The sequence below is a fragment of the Dendrobium catenatum genome, unplaced genomic scaffold (genome assembly GCF_001605985.2).
Source record: "Dendrobium catenatum unplaced genomic scaffold, ASM160598v2 fragScaff_scaffold_133, whole genome shotgun sequence".
NCBI lineage: Eukaryota > Viridiplantae > Streptophyta > Magnoliopsida > Asparagales > Orchidaceae > Dendrobium > Dendrobium catenatum.
Genome location: NW_021318595.1, coordinates 3,954,118 through 3,973,214, shown reverse-complemented (window position 1 = coordinate 3,973,214; position 19,097 = coordinate 3,954,118). Strand labels below are relative to the sequence as shown.

The window sequence follows — 19,097 nt, the reverse complement described above, 5'->3', positions numbered from 1 at the left end:
ATGCAAAATGTCTGAATTGTTTTTTTTGTACTTTAAAATCAGAAGACTACATGCATGTTTCCACTTGCAAAACTAGTAAAGAAAATTGAGATAAATTGTGTATCACTTATGAAGGCACTAATAAAGTTAAACAATCCCGTTTGAATATTCTCTTGCATGATTACGAAATTTTTCGAATGAAACCTCATGAATCAATTTCTGATATGTATACAAGATTTACTCAAATCATAACTTATTTGCATGCCTTAGGAAGAGAACTTTCAAACTATGAAAAAGTGAACAAAATTTTGCGATGCTTGCCTTCTTCATTTTATGCTAAAATCACTGCTATAACTGAATCTAAGGATTTAAACATCTATTCAATTGATAACTTACTTGGCTCACTAATTGCTTACAAGCTAGGGGTGAATCAAAGAAATTTGATGCAGGTGAGAAGAAGAAGGAGAAAACAGTGGCACTGAAGGCGCACAAATCGGACTTTGAATCTTCTGTGAAGGCGACGGGCCGGTCCTAGGACCCGATCGTACGGGAATGGGAATAACGTTTAGCCAAGAACTCCGATTTGGCACTATAAACCCATTTTGGAAAACACTTTTCGAGCCGGACAGGACATCGATGTGCCTTAAGATCATCAGCCAGGCTCGCGCAGTCAAAAAAAGCATTTTTGATCACCTTCGGCCCACCGGAATGAAGAGTCCCCAAAATTACCAATTCATCGGAGTCTACTTAAGTATTATTTGAGAATATAATATTACTGGTGTGACAATAGCAGCACCAGTGCATCGGATCCGATTAGAACTTCGTAGTTAAGCATCCTTGGGCGAAAGTAGTACTGGGATGGTTGACCTCCTAGGAAGTCCTCGTATTGCACCACATTTTCAAACAACCTACTCTCTTTTTTTTTTTGCAGCTCTTCGCCACAGCCTACGAACCACTGGCAGCGTTGGCTCGCCTCGCATCGGGCAAATAAATTGACATCATAGGACCCATGAAGGCGACAGGCGGGTCCTAGGACCCAACCGCGTTGGAATGGCAATAACATTTTGCTCAAGACTTTGATTCGGCACTCTAACTCCATTCTGGAAAGCTCTTTCCGAGCCGGACAGGGAGTCGATGCACCTCAGGCCCATCAACCGAGGTCGCGCAGTCAAAAAATACATTTTCAATCACCTTCGGCCTCCCAGAATGAAGAGGCCCCAAAATAACCATTTCATCGGAGTCTAATTAACTATTATTTGAGAACAAAATATTACGTGTGTGACCACACCAGCACCAATGCACTGGATCCCATTAGCACTCCGCAGTTATGCGTGTTTGGGTGAGAGTAGTACTGGGATGGGTGACCTCCTGGGAAGTCCTCGTGTTGTACCCCTTTTCCAACTAACCTATTCTTTTTTTTTCAGATCTTCGCCATAGCCTACAAACCACTGCAGTGTTGGCTCGCCTCGCATCGGGCAAAGAAATCCGTATCGTAGGAACCGTGAAAGTGACGGGCGGATCCTAGGACCTGACCGCGTGGGAATGGCAATAACTTTTTGCCCAGGACTCCGATTTGACACTATGAACCCATTCCGAAAAGCTCTTTCCGAGCCGGACGAGGAGTCGATGCACCTTAGGCCCATCGGCCGATCTCGCGCAGTCAAAAAATACATTTTTGATCACCTTTGGCCCGCTGGAATGAAGAGGCCCCAACCATTTCATCGGAGTCTACTTAAGTATTATTTGAGAACAAAAAATTATGGGTATGATCACACCAGCACCAGTACACTGGATCCCATCAGAACTCCGTAGTTAAGTGTGCTTGGGCGAGAGTAGTACTGGGATGGGTGACCTCCTGGGAAGTCCTCGTCTTGCACCCCTTTTTCAACCAACCTACTCTCTTTTTTTTTTTTTGCAGCTCTTCGCTACAGTCTGCGAACCACTGGCAGTGTTAGCACGCCTCGCATCGGCACTCTGACTGCATTCTGGAAAGCTATTTCCAAGCAAGACGATCAATGATGTGCCTCAGGCCATCAGTCGGGCTCACACAATCAAAAATTGCATTTTCGATCACCTTCAGCTCGCCGGAATGAAGAGGCCCCAAAATCACCATTTAATCGGAATCTACTTAAGTATTATTTGAAAACATAATATCACAGCTGCGACCACACTAGAACCAGTGTATTGGATCCCATTAGAACTCTGGAGTTAAGCGTGTTTGGCCGAGAGTAGTACTGGGATTGGTGTCCTTTTTGGGAATTCCTCATATTGCACCTCTTTTTCGACCAACCTACTCTCTTTTTTTTTGTAGCTCTTTGCCACAGCCTATGAACCACTGGCAATGTTGGCTCACCTCGCATCTAGCGAAGGAATTCGCATCGTGGGAACCATGAAGGCGACAGGAGAGTCCAAGGATCTGACTGCACAGGAATGGAAAAAACTTTTTGCACAGGACTCTGATTCGGCTCTATGAAACCATTCCGGAATGATCTTTTCGAGCCGGACAGGGCATCAAAGCGCCTCTGGCCCATCGACCGGGCTCACACAATCAAAAAAATGCATTTTTGATCACATTCAGCCTGCCGGAATGAAGACGCCCCAAAATCACCTTTTCATCGGAGGCTACTTAAGTATTATTTGAGAACATAATATTACGGGTGCGACCATACCAGCATTAGTGCATCGGATCCCATCAGAACTCCATAGTTAAGCGTACTTGGGCGAGAGTAGTACTGGGATGGGTAACCTCCTCGGATGTCCTCTTGTTGCACCCCTCACATAGGGTGAAGAAATCCGCATTGTGGAACCCGTGAAGGAGACGTGCGGGTCATAGGACCCCACTACACAGGAATGGAAATAACTTTTCCCACATGACTATGAATCGGCATTTTGACCCCATTACGGAAAGCTCTTTCCAAGACGGACGGGTAGCCTATGCGCCTTAGGCTCATCGTCCAGGCTCACACAGTCAAAAAATGCATTTTTGATCACATTCGGCCTGCCGGAATGAAGAGGTCCCAAAATCACCATTTCATCGGAGTCTACTTAAGTATTATTTGAGAACATAATATTATGGGTGCGACCATACCAGCACCAGTGCATCTATTCCTGTTAGAACTCTGCAATTAAGCATGCTTGGGCGAGTGTAGTACTTGGATGGGTGACCTCCTAGGAAGTTCGCGTGTTGCACCCCTTTTTCAACCAACCTTCTTTCTTTTTTTTTTTTTTGCAGCTATTTGCCACAGCTTACGAATGACTGGTAGTGTTAGCTCGCCTCGCATTGGGCAAAGAAATCCACATCGTGGGACCCACGAAGGTGACGAGCGTGTCATAGGACCTGATCGCGTGGGAATGGAAATAACTTTTTGCACAAGAGTCTGATTCGGCACTATGACCCCATCCCGTAAAGCTCTTTCGATCCGAACATGGAGTCGATGCGCCTTATGCCCATCGATTAGGCTCGATCTGTCAAAAAATGCATTTTTTGATTACCTTCGTCCTGCCAGATTGTAGAAGCCCCAGAATCACCATTTCATCGGAGTCTTCTTAAGTATTATTTGATAACATATTATTACGGGTGCAACCATACTAGAACCAGTGCACTGGATCCCATCAGAAGTCCGCAGTTTAGCGTGCTTGGTCGAGAGAAGTATTGGGATGGGTGACCTCCTGGAACGTCCTCGTATTGCAACCATTTTTCAACCAACCTACTCTCTCTTTTTTTTTTTTTGCAGCTCTTCGCTACAGCTTACAAACCACTGGCAGTGTTGGCTCGCCTCGCATCAGGCTAAGAAATCATTATCATGGGACCCCTGAAGGCAACGGGCGGGTCCTTAGAACAGACCGCGTGGGAATGTCAATAACCTATTACCCAGGACTCCAATTTGGTACTATGACCCCATTCTGGAAAGCTCTTACTAAGCCGGACGGGACGCCGATGTGCCTCAGGCCCATCAGCCGGGCTCGCGCAGTCAAAAAATGCATTTTTCAACCACCTTCGGCCCACCGGAATGAAGAGGCCCCAAAATCACCATTTCATTGGAGTCTACTTAAATATTATTTGAGAACATAATATCATGTCTGTCACCATATCAGTACCAGTGCATCAGATCTAAAAATAACTCCGCAGTTAAGCGTGCTTGTGCGAGAGTAGTACTTTTATTGGTGACCTCCTGGCAAGTCCTGGTTTTGCACCCCTTTTTCAACAAACCTATTCTCTTTTTTTTTTTTTGCAGCTCTTCCCCACAGCCTACGAACCACTGGTTGTGTTGGCTCGCCTCACATCGGGCGAAGAAATTCGCATTGTGGGTCCAGTGAATGCGACGGGCGGGTCCTAGGACCCGACCGTGCAGGAATGGCAATAATGTTTTTCCCAGGACTCCGATTTGGCACTATGACCCCATTCTGGAAAGCTCATTCCGAGTCCGACAGGGCGTCGGTTCTCCTCAGGCACATCGACTAGGCTAGCACAAACAAAAAATGTATTTTCGATCACCTTTGGCACATTGGAATGAAGAGGCCCCAAAATCACCATTTCATCGGAGTTTACTTAAGTATTATTTGAGAATATAATTTTATGGGTGCGACCATACCAGCACCAGTGAACCGGATCACAACAAAACTCCGCAGTTAAGCATGCTTGGGCGAGAGTAGTACTGGGATGGGTGACCTCATGGGAAGTCCACGTGTTACACCCCTTTTTCAACCAACATTCTCTCTTTTTTTTTTTTTTCAGCTCTTCGCCACAGCCTACGAACCACTGGCAATGTTGGCTCGCCTCGCATCAGGCTAAGAAATCTACATCATGAAACCCTTGAAGGCGACGGGCGGGTCCTAGGACCCGACCGCACGGGTATGGCAAAAACGTTTTGCCCAGGACTCCGATTCGGCACTATGACCCAATTCCGTAAACTTCTTTCCGACGCAGATGATTGTCGATGTGTCTCAGGCCCATCGGTCGGGCCCGCACAGTCAAAAAATGCATTTTCGATCACCTTCGACCCGCCGGAATGAAGAGGCCCCAAAATCACCATTTCATTAGAGTCTACTTAAGTATTATTTGAGAACATAATATCATGAGTGCGTCCATATCCGCACAATTGAACCGGATCCCGTCAGTACTCTGCAGTTAAGCGTGCTTGGGCGAGAGTAGTGCTGGGATGGGTGACCTCCTGAGAAGTCCCAGTGTTGTACCCCTTTTTCAACCAACCTACTCTCTCTTTTTTTTTTTTGCAGCTCTTCGCCACAGCTTACGATGCACTGGCAGTGTTGGCTCGCCTTGCATCTGGCAAAGAAATCCACATCGTGGGACCCATGAAGGCGAGGGGCGGGTCTTAGGACCCGATCGTATGGGAATGGCAATAACTTTTTAGACAGGACTCTGATTTGGCAATATGACCCCATTACAGAAAGGTCTCCATGAGCCGGACGTGGCACCGATGTGGCTTAGGCCCATCGGCCGGGCTTGCACAGTCAAAAAATGCATTTAAATCACCTTCAGCCCCCCGGAATGAAGAGGCCCCAAAATCACCATTTCATCGGAGTCTACTTAAGTATTATTTGAGAACATAATATTATGGGTGCGACCATACAAGCACCAGTGCACCGGATCCCATCAGAACTTCGTAGTTAGGCATGCTTGGGTGAGAGTAGTACTGGGATGAGTGTCCTCTTGGAAAGTGCTCATGTTGCACGCCTTTTTAAATCAACCTTCTCTTTTTTTTTTACAGCTCTTAGCCACAGTCTACGAACCACTTGAAGTGTTGGCTCGCCTCGCATCAAGCAAAGAAATCTGCATCATGGGACCCGTGAAGGCGACGGGCGGGTCTCAGGACACAACCGTGTGGGAATGGCATTAACTTTTTGCCCAGGACTCCGATTCGGCATAATGACCCCATTCCAAAAAGCTCTTTCTGAGTCGGACGGGTCGCCAATGTGCCTCAAGCCAATCGGCCATGCTCGAGTAGTCAAAAATGCATTTTCTATCACCTTCGTCCCACAAGAATGAAGAGGCCCCAAAATGACCATTTCATCGGAGTCTTCTGAAGTATTATTTGAGAACATAATGTTACGGGTGCGACCATACCAGCACCAGTGCACCGTATCCCATCAGAACTCCATAGTTAAGCGTGTTTGGGAGAGAGTAGTACTGGGATGGGTAACCTCTTGGGAAGTCCTCGTGTTGCACCCCTTTTTTAACCAACATACTCTCTCTCTCTCTCTCTCTCTCTCTCTCTCTCTCTCTTTGCAGCTCTTCGCCATAGCATAGAAGCCATTGGCAGTGTTGGCTTGCATCGCATCGGGCAAAGAAATCCACATTGTGGGACCCGTAAAAGAGACGGGCGGGTCCTAGGACCCAACAGTGCGAGGATTGCAATAACGTTTCACCCAAGACTCCGATTTGGCACTATAACCCCTTTCTGGAAAGCTCTTTTTAAGCCAGACGGGGCGCTGATGCGCTCTAGGCACATCATGTTAAGAGTGTTGCTATTTACATATTTTATATTCTTACAACTTGTATAGTTTTGATGATTCTAAATATTATTATTTTATGTGTAGTTATCTGCTAACACTTTTGGAAGATTTGTTTTTGCTCTTGTGTGTACTAACTGAAAGTTCGTTAGGGATGTTATGCCCTATAGAACTAGTCCTTTAAAAACAAAACTCAAATCAAAATCACCACAAACAAAGTGCAGAAGAAAAAAATGCGGAAGCGATAATAAGAAAAGAACACACCGAATTTATGGTGGTTCGGTCAAACCTTGACCTACTTCCACGCCTTGGAGGCACCCTCCAAGTATTGCACTAAATAGTGTCTCTCCTTTATCCCCCACAGCTAGGCGGAGAAGCACTTACAAAATCCCTTCCACCTTCCCCGGTGCGGCGGAGTCGCCGGGTCCTTTGACACCAAAGAGGTCTTCTTCTTTGGTGAACATCCCTCGAGATGAGCCTTGACTCCTACGGTATTAAGATGCAAGCCATCCGGAGCAACCATGTGGAATCCCGTCCACACTCCCTTGAGTCCCCGCTCACAGGATCTTCTCCCGCCCAGACTTCACCCGTTCCTCACTCCCTTTCAAGCTCTCTCTTCAAGTCTCCCCCACAAAAATGAAGCTACAATGGCTTCCAAAGACACTTACAAAAGTACCTTGAAAAAGCTTAAATTGAAGCTCTCAAAACGAGCTCATTAATGCAAGTTTCTGACATTATCATCCAGGACGATAGGACTATCGTCCTGTACGATTAGTACAAATTCAGCTCATCAGCCCGGGATGATATGGGACGATCAGAAGAAAATTGGTTACATCATCCTGGACGATCTCACGATCGTCCTGGCCAATTAGTTTAAAACTGATTTCAATCGTCCTATTCATCGCTCTGGATAGATGCTGTCCGAAATAAATCGTCCAGAATATCGTCCAAGCCTACATATCAATTTAGGCATAATTGAGTTAGATCGGCCTAGACGATAGGAATATCGTCCTGGCTGATTTCCTAAAATAAAGAATACCTAAACTGATTATGGCGGCTGATTCTTTCTGAATTGAGATTATCATCCAGGCCGATATAGATATCGTCCAGGCCGATATGTTTATGACGGCTGCCTTAATGAGGATGCCCTAATTAGGGTTTCTAATTTTGGACATATCATCCCGACCGATATTACCAAATATAAAAATCCTAAAGGAAACAATAGGAAAACTTCTATGTTACAAAAAAAATAGGTCCCACACCCAATATAATAGACTCAAGAAAGGAAAAAGATCACAAACTTACACAAACCTAGTCTACCCAATTTTAAGCTGGTTCCAAATTACAGTCTGATCGTGTGGACCTGAAACGTTAGCACATAAGGCAATCGTAGAGAAATAAAGAATGTTTATTATTATCAAAATGATAAACCATTGATCCGCAATAATCTCCCCCTTTTTGATGATGACAAACAATTTGAAATTGAATTTTCTCTTAATCTCCCCCTCACTTGAATAATGCTTTTAAAAAAAATAGGGGAGAAAAAAATATTTTTGTTGTTTCTAAATTTTTTGAAAAGAAAACAAAGGATACAAGTAGGTTCTCCCCCTTTGATATTATCAAAAAAGAGAGGAGGCACAGAAAATGACTAAAAGACAAAAACATTCCCTGATCTAGTGAAAAAACAAATATTCTTAAAATGAGAAAGTTACCACTTGGTTTTAATCAAAATTTTAGTAGAATTGGATTGACAACGCATAGCCCAGTAAAGGTTAGAAATTCAAAATTCGATAATCCAAACTCAAGTTCTTTAAAAAGGATCAAAAACTTTTTAATTCAATATCAAAATCATAAAATAAATTAGAGAAAGAAATAATCATTTTTCAAAAACTCCTTCCATAAAATCTATCTAATAGAAGATCAATGCACGAATTTTTGAATCAGGAATCAAGATTTTCAAACTCAAGTATCAAAAGTATCAAGAGTTTTCTTAAGCTTTTTAAGAAGTACAAGAATGGTAAGCATTAACTTTGTGGGCTCATTTTATGCCTCTTGACAATTGGTTGGCGCACTGCGCATCTTTTGATACACTTTGTGTATTCTATATTTTCAATTTGGCGACTATGCGCATCTTTTATTTTTGGCATTATTGACCAATTTTTTGAATATGCTTCCTTTCTTAAATCTTAAAAATAAAGGAAAACCCATCTTAGTGACAAAGCGAATTTCTTGATTAAGAAAATAATGAGTTAGATTCAAAAAACTTGCAAAAGATTCCTATGCGAATAATTAAAATGTAGGGAGATAAAAAATTTTGTTTAAAAAACTAATTTAATAGATGAAAAAGATTTTAAATCAAAAGTAGGATAACCTCTTTTAAAAAACAGAGATTGAGAGTAAAAAAAATAAGTTTTCTTCCTTTGACTATTTTAGAGAAGTCAAACATAACTTACCAAAGATTTCAAGAAAAATCAGGAAGTATATTTTTCATTTTTAGAAAAGTGAATGTGTTTGTTGATGAGAGAAAAAAATTAACGAAAACAAAAACAAGAAAAAAAATGAAAACAAAAAAGAAATACACAAATAAGGCATTTAACCATTATCTCTTTCCTGGTCCGATGCTTCAGAGACCAGATCTGCCCATGAGATTTTTTGCTTTTCATTATTTTCCTAGTTTAAATTTAGCTTCGCCTTACCCTTTTCTTTTGCGGGAAGAATTCTTAAATTATGGCACTCATTTTTCATATATCCAGGTTTCCTACATCAAAAATAAATAACGTTAGAGGAAATATTAACATCCTTACCATTTTTATCTTTTCCACTTTTGCTTATGCTTTGGTGAGCTTTATGATTTGCTTGACAAGTCATTGCTATCGTCACCAACTAAGCTTCCTCTTTTCGTATCTTTAGCTTTTAGAACTATTGTTTCACCTGCATCCAAAAGTCTTTGACCCAACCCTTGCTCGTAGGCAATGAGTTAGCCAATCAAATTATCAAAAGAATAATCATTCAAAACTTTTGATTCACAAATAGCAACAACTTTAGAATCAAATTTATCCAGTAGACATCAAAGAATTTAGTTAACTTTTTCAAAATTTAAAAAATCTTTTCCTAAATCATGCAATGAGTTTACAATTTGAATGAATCTGGTATACATGTCTAAGATCGTTTCAAAAGGTTTCATGAAAAATAATTCAAAATCATGCATTAACAAATTCAACTTGGATTGCTTGATTTCACTAGTGCCTTCGTATATGGTGTGCAATTTATCCAAAACTTCCTTACCGGTATTGCACATGAATACTAACATAAAATCATCAGAATTTAAAGCACAGAAAAAGTAATTTAAAGATTTTGCATTCAATTGAGCATCTATTCGTTCATCTCTAGTCCATTGACTAAAAGGAATGTCAATTTTAACTCCATTAACAATACGTGATGGTGATGAAAAACCAGTTAAAATCATATGCCACATACAAAAATTAATCGATTGCAAGAAAATAGACATGCGAGTTTTCCAAAAATCAAATGACATATTTTCAAATAAAGGAGGCTGGTGATCGAATAACCTTCCACAAAATTACGATTAGCCATGGATCGAAAATTCAAAAGCTTTTAAAAACTTATTTTATGAAAACTTGTTTTGATACCACTTGAAAGTTTGTTAGGGATGTTAGGCCCTATAGAACTAGTCCTTTAAAAACAAAACTCAAACCAAAATCAACACAAAAAAAGTGCAGAAGAAAAATAAATACGGAAGCGAGAATAAGAAAAGAACACATTGGATTTATAGTAGTTTGGTCAAACCTTGACCTAAGTCCACGCCTTGGAGGCACCCTCCAAGTATTGCACTAAATAGTGTCTTTCTTTTAGCCCCCACAGCTAGGCGTAGAAGCCCTTACAAAATCCCTTCCACCTTCCCCGGTGCGGCGGAGTCGCCGGGTCCTTTGACACCAAAGAGATTTTCTTCTTTGGTGAACTTCCATGGAGATGAGCCTTGAATCCGACGGTATTAAGATGCAAGCCCGCTGGAGCAACCGTGTGGAATCCCCTCCACACTCACTTGAGTCCCCGCTCACAGGATCTTCTCCCGCCCAGACTTCACCCATTCCTCATTCCCATTCAAGCTCTCTCTTCAAGTCTCCCCCACAAGAATGAAGCTCCAATGGATGCCAAAGACACTTACAAAAGTGCCTTGAAATAGCTTAAATAGAAGCTCTCAAAAAGAGCTCATTAATGCAAGTTGCCGACATTATTGTCCAGGACGATAGGTCTATCCTCCTGTATGATCAGTACAAATTCAGCTCATCAGCCAGGAACAATATGGGATGATCAGAAGAAAATTGGTTACATCGTCCTAGACGATCTCACGTTCGTCCTGGCCGATTAGTTTAAAATCAATTTCAATCGTCCTGATCATCGCCCTGGATAGATGTTGTCCGTTGTAAATCTTACAGGATATCATCCAGGCCGATCCTATGATCGTCCTGAACGATCTGATCATATTAATCAGCCATTAATGATTTCCAAATACTACTAGATCAATTTATGCATTATTTAGTTAGATCGGCCTGAACGATAGAAATATTGTCCTGGTCGATTTCCTAAAATAAAGAATACCAAATATGATTATGGCTGCTGATTCTTTCTTAATTGAGATTATCATCCTGGCCGATACAGGTATCGTCCAGGATAATATGTTTATGATAGTTGCCTTAATGAGAATGCCCTAATTAGGATTTCTAATTTTGGACATATCGTCCAGGATGATATGAATATCATCCCGGCCGATATTACCAAAAATAGAAATCCTAAAGGGAACAATAGGAAAACTTCTATGTTACAAAATAACAGGTCCCACACCCAATACAATAGACTCAAGAAAGGAAAAAGATTACAAACTGACACAGACCAAGTCTACCCAATCTTGAGCTGGTTCCAAATTGCAGTCTGATCGTGTGGACCTAAAACGTTAGCACATAAGGCAATCGTAGAGAAATAAGGAATGTTTACTATCATTAAAATCATAAACCATTGATCCGAAACACTAACATTTAAGGAAAATCAAACTCTAAACTACAAAGACTTCAAATCAAATTCAGTATGCAATCCTTTGTAAATTAAAGCCTTTAATTATTCATTAAATTAAGAGGGAGTGATTGTAATTGAGTGAATAAAAACACACACACACACACACACACTTACAGAGATTTTACAAAATTTGTACTGATCGTACGGGATGAACTTAGTTCGTACGAGATGATCAGGTCATTTATCTCCTCGTAAGAGCAATGGAACGAACAAGAACTGAAGAAAATTTTTTTCTAAGTCCTGATCATCCAAGACGAAGTGTATTCGTCCTAGGACGAATTGCCCTTTGGATAAATCTCATTGAGGACGAAGTATATTCATGCTAAGACGAGATTCTCTCTGGACTTATTTCATCCAGACTAATTGAATTCGTCCCAAGTCGAAGAGAACCGACTATGACAGTTTCTGGTAATGTTCTGCAGTTTTCGGAACCGACCTTTGATATAACCTTTCATCCCAGGATGAACATATTTCATCCCAGGATGAACATATTTCATCCCAGGATGAATTTAGTTCATATTGATTCACAAATGGTTCATACGGAACAGTTTTTGCACAGTTCGTACGGGACTAACTCAGGTTCTTACGGGACTATCCACTGTGTAGAAAACTTTAAATTAGCAGTTTTTTAAACGGTTTTTCTTGTCCTTTCTATATAAGGAGTCCTAGAAACTATTACAAATGCCTTTGGAGTTGTTTTCTATTGAGAGGAATCATTGAGTGTGAGTGTTTGGGAGAGATTATATGAGTGAAGAGTGAGAGAGATCAAGTGAGGGGTTTGTGAGGGATTCACATGGTTACTTTTAAGTGAAGATCTATTTGTTTCCTTTAAGTTTCTGCCCATTTCCTATGAAAGCTCTCAAGTGAAGTTCAACATTATTGGTCCGATTCTCTACCAACACTTGGAGAGTGTAAAAAGACGATAAGGTGTATCTTTGACAGTCATTGTGTCTTCATTCTTTTGGAGAAAACTAGAAGAGAGAACTTCAAAGGGAGAGATGAAAGGGTGGAGTTTGAGAGGGAGAATATCCTTGGAGGGGATTTTAAGGGAGTGTGGAGGGGATATTCACACGGTTGCTCCAGCGAACTTGCACCTAAATACCATCGGATTCAAGGGTTGTCTTGAAGGAAGTTTTGGGAAGAATAAGATCTCTTTGGTGTCAAAGGACCTATCTCCTCTGCCGCACCGGGGAAGGTGAAAGTGATTTTATACAGGCTTCTCCGCCTTGTTGTGGGGGAAAAAGGAGAGTCACTTTATGGTATTAGTGCAATACTCAGAGGGTGCCTCCGAGGAGTGGACGTAGGTCAAGGTTTGACCGAACCACTATAAATATGGTGTGTTCTTTCTTATTTTTCATCCGCATTTAATTTAATTGCAAGTTATTTACTCTGGTTGTAAAGTTTATTTTTAAACTTTAAATTTAACTTGCATTAATAATTAAAAGGTTTTCTAAAAATCCAAGAGTAGAAGTATAATTTTTAAATTACCAATTCACACCCCCCTCTTGGTTAGCCTTAAAACATTAACTTAGTTCTAACAACCTATTTACGAGTCCCAACAACTGGTATCAAAGCTTTGTTTCAAAATTATAAGTTTAGACTACTTTTTAAAAAATGAGTATAGCTAATTTTAGAAACCGTAAAACATTTGAAGGATATTCGATTGTTGGACCACCTTTATTTGAAAATATATCTTTTAATTTTTGGAAAATTTGAATGTCTACTTTCTTGCAATCAATAGATTATCGAATGTAGCATATGATTCAAAGTGGTTATTCTGTACCTTCAAGTATTATAGATAGAATCAAAACTGAGACCCCATTTTCTGAATGGAGTATAGTAGAACAAATTTATGCTGAATTAAAAGCTAAATGTATGAATTATTGGTTCTGTGCTTAAAATTTTGAAGATTATGTGAGAATCTCAACATGTATTACAGGTAAGGAAATCTGGGATAGTTTATGCATTAGATATGAAGGTACTAGTGAAGTCAAGCAATCTAAGTTAAATTTTTTTATGCATGACTATGAACTCTTTAGCATGAAACCTTATGAGACAATCTTAGACATGTATACTAGGATTATTCAAATTGTGACATCATTATGAGCTTTAGGTAAAGAATTTTCAAACTTTGAAATAGTCAATAAAATTCTATGTTGTTTATGGTGGGAAAAATTGTGTCACACCACGCAGATTTTGATTTTCTCCTATTTTGTAATCGAATACTGCATTGAGAATAAAGTACGGTCTCGAGAGGCCGACATAATATTCTACAATGGATTCAATATCAAAATAGGGTTTTAAAAATTAATATTTCCATAATCAAACATAGTTCAAAGAATAACATATCATCTCATAGGGTAATACATGTATTTAGATGCGTATAGCCATTGCGTAACAAAGGAATTTTCAATGGCAAACTCAGGGTTACATATGTGTTACTAGATTCTTTTTTCTTTTCAATTATTTTCCTATTTAAATTTGCTTGCCTTACGACTTTCTCTTTTTTCTTCTATTTTTTCTCTACTATTATATGATTCCTTTGGATTAACATTGCGGGGTGTGACTAAGGGGTTTTCTATTGCAGGAGAATTCTTACATTATGGCCACTCATTTTTCAGATATTCCACTGTACTTGAACAATTCTTTCTCTTCTAATAAAATAATTAACGTTAGAGTGAACCTATTATGGTAAGTCTCGTTGTCTAGACTATGAGCCTTTCATCTCTGTGAAAAAGTCTAATTGTATCATTTTCACCTGATACCTTAAGTCTACGGATATTTAATGAAAGTTTCGTGTTTATTATGTGTTTAATTATATTGTAGCGGTGTATTTTATATTGTCACTTGGTATATTTGTATGTTTAATACACAGCTGACAGATTTGATACTGTTTGTAAGTATGGAGTGTGTCCTTCGTTGATATTCTTTTTTGGTCTTTGAACTGTGGCAACTAACGCCTTGGTATCTGCGTAAGACTGGCCAGTTAGTCTCGAGGACAATCAACACGTTGTAGCACGAATGATCTGCTAGTAAATGCTATGCATCTCATTTTTTGTCTTTGTTTCGCACTCTTGTTCTCCCTAGCGGGGTTCATCCCACGTTTCGTTCACTGGTCGGCGTTCATTTCCCTCTCTTCTCTAGTGCTTATTGCCTTTCATCATCCCTTTGTCTTTAGATCTTTCTCCCTGTCCAGGCTTGTTCTTTTATTTCTTTTTCTCCATATCCAACATGGGGTGTTTGATTCTTGGTGCTTGCTCTTGGTCTCTTTCTAGTTTTCCGTTTTTTCCCTTTCTGTTCCTTGGATGACTCGTTTTCCTCTCTTGTGTGTTCCCTTCTTGGTTTGTGCTTCCTCATGTTTTCTCCCGCCCCGCATTTGTTTTTCTATCTTGTCGCCTGATATATTCGTTTCTTGCTGTAGGCTTCTTTCCACTCCTTCTCCTGCTGGTGCTGCCGTTCCTACTCTCTCACTTATCTTGCCCCATGCTGGTGTCCCCTCCCTGCTTCTCTTTCAAATCGTGAAGGGTTGTGGGTTTGCATTCCTTCGCTATCTGTTATATAGCTTTACATTTTGGCGTTGTGTTTTTTCTCTTTGCACATACTTTTTTCTCTTCTTTTTTCAGGAGAGTTATGCTGGATTGTTGAATAATACTTTGTAGTTAACCTATCATAGCCACAGTGCGGCATCTTTTCGATAACGGTGGCGCTTGTTGTTTTGCGTTTTAGTTTTTGTTATGTTGATCGACTGCGGCATTTGTTTTGCTTGATTAACCTCATAACAGTGTTTTCTTTCTAGTTCGGTATTAAACTATACGCCTTATGACTTGTTGTGGGCAGGTGCGTGCTTATACTTTTGGGTTTGTTTCGTTGTTGTGAGTGGGATTTTCTGGTTGGGTTTGTTGAGGGTTTTATTTCATAATACCGACATTCTTTGACTCACTTGCCGGTACTTATTAGTTATAATTAGTGTTAGCCTTCGTTCTGTCAATCCTGTCAGGTCAAATTGAAAGTCCATAGAGTTATGCCCGTCCTCATGGGCTTTTCCGCTCATCCTTCACCCATTCCTCATTCCATATGCACGCTCCTCTTACCTCTTCCAGTCTCCTCCCAAAGAAATGTGCTCCTGGATGCAAAATGACAAAGCTTTGCTCAAACAAGTGCATTAACTAAGTTTCAAACTGTGGCGGTGCTATTTACAAAAGAGCATATTATGCTAGTGCCCCCTTGTCTTTCGCTCGGAGTTATACGGTATATCCTTTTCCATTGTATGCAGTCTGTTACACGGGAGATTTTGGTTATACAAGATGTTTTCATGAGATCTATCCTAACAGTGTCTCCTTTTTAGTTTCATCTATTGTGTAGAGCCAGGTCATCGATCGTGTTTTTTAGCTGTGGTATCTCACCTGAAAATTGGTACTGGTGTGTAAGCATCTTTATTCGGTGCACGTATTGACTCGGTTATCTGCTTTTTTATCTACTGCTCTTAGTTGAGCGCTTTGATCGATTCTAGATTAAGAGTTTGGCTGAGTTGCATTATAGATGCAATCTAATCTTTAGTTGTTTGGCACTGTCTACTTGTGGTGGGATGCTTTTAGGTCTTACTCTTTTCTTTGCTGTTAACATCTAATTTGATTTGTGGGTTGTATTTTGGTTGGATGAATTTCCTCTTGAGCTTTGATTAATTTTGATCTTATGATTAATGTTTCGACCAATTAAGTATATGTAAGTAAATTCTCGAGATGTTCAATAGTATCTTCTAATTGAGGTCATTTGTGATGTAAAGAGGATTTTTCCCTACTTCACTTGAACAAGTTTCCTTTTCCTCTGCATTTAAATTTGACAGTTTAAGAAATTTGGTGAACTATGCAAAGTTAGCCTTGGGTGCTGTGTTTGAACAGTCCAGTTTAGTTTTACTGGGTTATAGGGTGGCTTTTTTCTTCTTTGACGCTCCCATATATTCTGGGTAATCCTGAGTATTTTTGTAACTGTGGTTTGTTTTCTTGATGAGCTAGTTGCCACTTATGGGTATACTCACTATGTTTTTTTCCGTTTTGGCTTCTTGTCGGTGCTTGACCTCTGTTCCGGCGCTATCTTCCCCAATCGCATCTCCCGGACCTGAAAACTTCTATGTTAAAAATATACAAGGTCCACCAACCCAATAAAATAGACTCAAGAAAGGAAAGATTAGAACTGAACATAACAAGTCTATCTAACAATCTTGAGTCGGTTCCAAATTGCAGTCTGATCGTGTGGACTTAAAACTGTTAACATAAGGCAATCGTAGAGAATAAGGAATGTTTACTATCATTAAAATCATAAAACATTGATCCGAAACACTAACATTTAGGAAATAAATACCTCTAACTACAAGACTTCAAATAAATTAGGTATCAATCCTTGTAAATTAAAGCCTTTAATTATTCATTATAAAGGGTGATTGTAATTGAGTGCATAAACACACACACACACACTACACAAAGAGATTTTACAAATTGGTACTGATCAGACGGATGAACTTAGTTCGTAGACGAGATAGTAAATAATCATTATTCTGTAAGACAATGAAGAAAATAAGAAATTTTTCTAAGTCCGGATCATCACAAGACGAGTGTATTCGTCCTAGGAGAATTGCTTTTGGATAAATAATTGAGAGAACGAAGTATTCATAGCTAAACTAGACGAGATTCTTCTCTGGACTTATTTCATTCCAGACTAATTAATTGAATTAAAGAGTCGAAGAGAACGCGAACTATGACAGTTTCTGGTAATGTTTGATTTTCGGAGACTTACTTTAGATACAAATCTCAGGAGACATATTTCATCCAGGATGAATATAATATTATCACCTACCAGATGAATTTTTATTTTATATATGGATTCAAACAATGTTCATACATGAACAGTTTTTTGCAAAGTTCGTACGGGACTAACTCAGGTTCTTACGGATATCCACTTGTAGAAAACTTTAATTTAGCAGTTTTTTAAACGTTTTTTTCTTGTCCTTTCTATTATAAGGAGTCCTAGAAACTATTACAAATGCCTTTGGAGTTGTTTTCTTTTGAGAGGAATCATTGAGTGTGAGTGTTTGGGAGAGATTATATGGTGAAGAGTGAGAGAGATCAAGTGAGGGTTTTTGTGAGGGATTCACATGGTTACTTTTAAGTGAAGATCTATTGTTTCTTTAAGTTTCTGCCATTTCCTTGAAAGCTCTCAAGTGAAGTTCAACATTATTGGTCCGATTCTCTGCCAACACTTGGAGAGTGTAAAAAGACGATAAGGTGTATCTTTGACAGTCATTGTGTCTTCATTCTTTTGGAGAAAACTAGAAGAGAGAACTTCAAAGGGAGAGATGAAGGGTGGAGTTTGAGAGGGAGAATACCTTGAGGGGATTTTAAGGGAGTGTGGAGGGGATATTCACACGGTTGCTCCAGCGAACTTGCACCTAAATACAATCGGATTCAAGGGTTGTCTTGAAGGAAGTTTTGGGAAGAATAAGATCTCTTTGGTGTCAAAGGACCTTCTCCTCTGCCGCACGGGGAAGGTGAAAGTGATTTTATACAGGCTTCTCCGCCTTGTTGTGGGGGAAAAAGGAGAGTCACTTTTTGGTATTAGTGCAATACTCAGAGGGTGCCTGGAGGAGTGGACGTAGGTCAAGGTTTGACCGAACCACTATAATATGGTGTGTTCTTTTTATTTTTCATCCGCATTTAATTTAATTGCAAGTTATTTACTCTGGTTGTAAAGTTTATTTTTTAAACTTTAAATTTAACTTGCATTAATAATTAAAAGGTTTTCTAAAAATCCAAGAGTAGAAGTATAATTTTTAAATTACCAATTCACACCCCCCTCTTGGTTAGCCTAAAAACATTAACTATAGTTCTAACAACCTATTTACGAGTCCCAACAACTGGTACAAAGCTTGGTTTCAAAATTATAGTTTAGACTATTTTTTAAAAAATGAGTATAGCTAATTTAAGAAACCGTAAAACATTTGAAGGATATTCGATGTTGGACACCTTTTATTTGAAAATATATCTTTTAATTTTTTGGAAAATTGTAATGTCTACTTTCTTGCAATCAATAGATTATCGAATGTAGCATATGATTCAAAGTGGTTATTCTGTACTTATAGTATATATGATAGAATCAAAACTGAGACCCCATTTTCTGAATGGAGTATAGTAGAACAAATTTATGCTGAATTAAAAGCTAAATGTATGAATTATTGGTTTGTGCTTAAAATTTGAAGATTATGTGAGAATCTCAACATGTTTACAGGTAAGGAAATCTGGGATAGTTTATGCATTAGATATGAAGGTACTAGTGAAGTCAAGCAATCTAAGTTAAATTTTTTATGCATGACTATGAACTCTTTAGCATGAAACCTTATGAGACAATCTTAGACATGTATACTAGGATTATTCAAATTGTGACATCATTATGAGCTTTAGGTAAAGAATTTTCAAACTTTGAAATAGTCAATTAAAATTCATTGTTGTTTCGTTGACAAGTTTGATGCCAAAGTTGTTGCATTTCTGCGAAATAAGAAAATTTTA

At 39.4% G+C, this 19,097-nt stretch overlaps 3 non-coding genes and 7 pseudogenes across 3 annotated transcripts; all 10 read left to right on the top strand.

Moving 5' to 3' along the window:
- The first annotated feature begins 755 nt into the window (after positions 1 to 755).
- On the top strand, positions 756 to 874 carry LOC114581076 (annotated as a pseudogene).
- A 379-nt stretch (positions 875 to 1,253) lies between these two features.
- LOC114581038 lies at positions 1,254 to 1,372 on the top strand (annotated as a pseudogene).
- Positions 1,373 to 1,740: 368 nt separating this feature from the next.
- Positions 1,741 to 1,859, top strand: LOC114581030. Its single transcript, XR_003702841.1, has one exon. It is a non-coding gene; the product is annotated as a 5S ribosomal RNA (ribosomal RNA).
- A 775-nt stretch (positions 1,860 to 2,634) lies between these two features.
- LOC114581039 lies at positions 2,635 to 2,753 on the top strand (annotated as a pseudogene).
- Positions 2,754 to 3,053: 300 nt separating this feature from the next.
- LOC114581063 lies at positions 3,054 to 3,172 on the top strand (annotated as a pseudogene).
- A 382-nt stretch (positions 3,173 to 3,554) lies between these two features.
- LOC114581067 lies at positions 3,555 to 3,673 on the top strand (annotated as a pseudogene).
- An 884-nt stretch (positions 3,674 to 4,557) lies between these two features.
- On the top strand, positions 4,558 to 4,676 carry LOC114581035. Its single transcript, XR_003702846.1, has one exon. It is a non-coding gene; the product is annotated as a 5S ribosomal RNA (ribosomal RNA).
- Positions 4,677 to 5,056: 380 nt separating this feature from the next.
- LOC114581053 lies at positions 5,057 to 5,175 on the top strand (annotated as a pseudogene).
- Positions 5,176 to 5,556: 381 nt separating this feature from the next.
- On the top strand, positions 5,557 to 5,675 carry LOC114581061 (annotated as a pseudogene).
- A 375-nt stretch (positions 5,676 to 6,050) lies between these two features.
- On the top strand, positions 6,051 to 6,169 carry LOC114581031. Its single transcript, XR_003702843.1, has one exon. It is a non-coding gene; the product is annotated as a 5S ribosomal RNA (ribosomal RNA).
- Positions 6,170 to 19,097: the final 12,928 nt, after the last annotated feature.